Consider the following 2,868-nt stretch of genomic DNA (forward strand, 5'->3'; position numbering starts at 1 on the left):
TTTTTGTTTCTGTGTTTCTGTTACCGTTTCCAGCCTTTGGGTTTGCTGCATGTTCTGAGTTCCTCTCCCATCCTGGTGGCTTTGCCCCCAGCCCGTGCTGTGTTTGAGGTGCCCCTCCCCAGGGGCAGCAGACTCTCGTGTTTCCTCCTGGCCTGTTGCAGATATTTCCTTGTGCAGTGACTCTGCTGTGCACAGCTCTGGTTTCGTTCCGAGCTCTGCCCTGGAGGATGATCCTTGGCTTCTGACCCGGGTTTGGCTGGTGCTCCCTGCTCAGCTGAAGGGGATTTCTGGTTCATTTTGGGTTTGTTCCTTGCATTCTTTCATCCCTGTTGTTTATAAAGTTTATAAAGTATATAAAGCTCTGGAGAGGCCCCTGGGTGCTCCATCCTCCTCTCTGTGTGCAGCTCAGAGCCCAGGGACCCCCGGGCTGGGGCTCCTGCCTCCCCTCGGGGTGTTCCACAGTGGGAGGGCTCAGCAGGCCCTGTCCTGCTGCTTCAGGTGGAAATGGAGGAGGAGAATTTCTGTTCCTGCACTGCTGTGGAGCCATTGGAAACCAGGGGAGCCGTTTCTGTCAACAGCATTTCCTAAAACTGTTCCTGGTGGATGAGAGCCCAGTTCCTGAATGCAGCCCAGACAAGAGTGGTGCAAACATCTGGACATGACAGCATCTGCCTCCTGCCCAGCACCAGCAGGGTTACTTCTGCCTGGCTTCGAGCCACCTCTGCAGCTCCTTTTGCAGGAGGAGCAGAGGCACCGTGCTGGCAGGTTGGTCAACAAACGTAAACTTCATAAAATGTAAAAATGTTTTAGCAATAAAGTCATTTCAGTGAAGGTGGCGATCGCTGGACGCCTCTTGTATAAACTGGGGCAGCGAGCAGTGGCTGGGGTGGGCTGAGTGAGGATGGGATGGGGATGGGGATGGGGATGGGATGGGGATGAGGATGAGGATGGGATGGGGATGAGGATGGGATGGGGATGAGGATGGGATGGGGATGAGGATGGATGGGGATGAGGATGGGATGGGGATGAGGATGGGATGGGGATGAGGATGGGATGGGGATGAGGATGGGATGGGGATGAGGATGGATGGGGATGAGGATGGATGGGGATGAGGATGGGATGGGGATGAGGATGGGGATGAGGATGGGATGAGAATGAGGATGGGGATGGATGAGGATGGGATGGGGATGAGGATGGGGATGGATGAGGATGAGGGTGGGGATGGGATGAGGATGAGGATAGGGATGAGGATGGGGATGGGATGGGGATGAGGATGAGGATGAGGATGGGATGGGGATGGGGATGAGGATGGGGATGGATGAGGATGAGGATGAGGATGAGGATGAGGATGGGGATGGATGAGGATGAGGATGGGATGAGGATGGGGATGGGGATGGGGATGGGATGGGGATGGATGAGGATGGGGATGAATGAGAATGGGGATGGATGAGGATGAGGATGGGATGGGGATGAGGATGGGATGGGGATGGATGAGGATGGGGATGGGGATGGGGATGAGGATGGGATGAGGATGGGATGAGGATGAGGATGGGGATGGGATGAGGATGAGGATGAGGATGGGGATGGATGAGGATGAGGATGAGGATGGGGATGGATGAGAATGAGGATGGGGATGAGGATGGGATGAGGATGGGGATGGATGAGGATGAGGATGAGGATGAGGATGAGGATGAGGATGAGGATGAGGATGAGGATGAGGATGAGGATGAGGGTGAGGGTGAGGATGAGGATGGGCGCTCTGAGCCGAGGCTGCCGCTAGATGGGAGTGTGGGAGAGGCGCAGGGCTGGGGGAGGCTCCGCTGCCATCGCTCCAGCTCGGGATGTTTGTGCTCCTTTTCTCACTGCATAAAAAATAAAGTTCTTCTTTAATGGATTTTAGCACAATAGCTCCGGTTCTGCCCCGGAGAGCCAGGCCAGGCAGAAATGTCCTGAAGCACTTGGTAACCACCAAATGTCAGGTTAAAAACGACTTCACTGCAGAATGTCCTGAAGAAAGGGGCAAAGAAAAACCTCCCAGAAGTCCCAGGCTTCTGCTTGTGACCAGAGCCAGCCGAGCACAGTAACATTTTGCCGAGAGCAAAGGGGCACATTTAAAATGTCCCTGGAGCCATCCAGCTCCTCTGAGCTGTGCCCAAATTCCCCCAAGGACAGTCCCGGCCATCTCTGCAAGAGTGCTGCTCTCCCTCCAGCCTGGGCTTGTTTCTCTGTTATTTTCAGGGCTTTCCAAAGGTTATTTGAAGTCGTGTTTTCCCCTCCTGTGGGTTGGATGGAATGATCCCCCACGTCCTGCCCCACTGGGAAGTTTTAATTTCAGGTTGTGATGCTGCCCCAGCCAGGGGCAGGGAGACCCTCCCAGGCTGCTGAAACCCAGGTTTGTTCTGCTGCCCCTGAGCTCATTCCTGCCATGGCAGTGGCTGACGTGGGAGGTGCTGCAGCCACCAGAGAAACTCGAAAATTCACGTTAAACTCACCATTAACCTTTGCAACATCACCAAAACTAATGAATGTTTTCTTCATTTTGCCAGGACCAGGCACTGAGGAATGAAATTGGATTTTCCAGAGGCCCAGGTGCCACTTGGTGAACAACCAGCATGTGCCAGCCCTCCTGGCAGGGGCTGAGCATCCTTCCCACCCCCGGCAGGGGCTGGGCTCTGGCACTGGTTCCTGCAGCAGCTGGTCAGTGCTCTGGCTCTCAGCCACAGCTCTGTCTTTGCTCCTGGAAGGAAACTCCCCAAATCTGGAGACAAACCCGGTGCAGGAGGAGGGAGGGGAGCAGGCGTGGGGGGCTCTGGGCTCGGCAGCCCCCAGGCAGGGCTGAGTGCCAGTGCTGCAGCCTGCCAGCAGCCC

Source organism: Passer domesticus, chromosome 25 (genome assembly GCF_036417665.1).
Source record: "Passer domesticus isolate bPasDom1 chromosome 25, bPasDom1.hap1, whole genome shotgun sequence".
Classification (NCBI taxonomy): Eukaryota; Metazoa; Chordata; class Aves; order Passeriformes; family Passeridae; genus Passer; species Passer domesticus.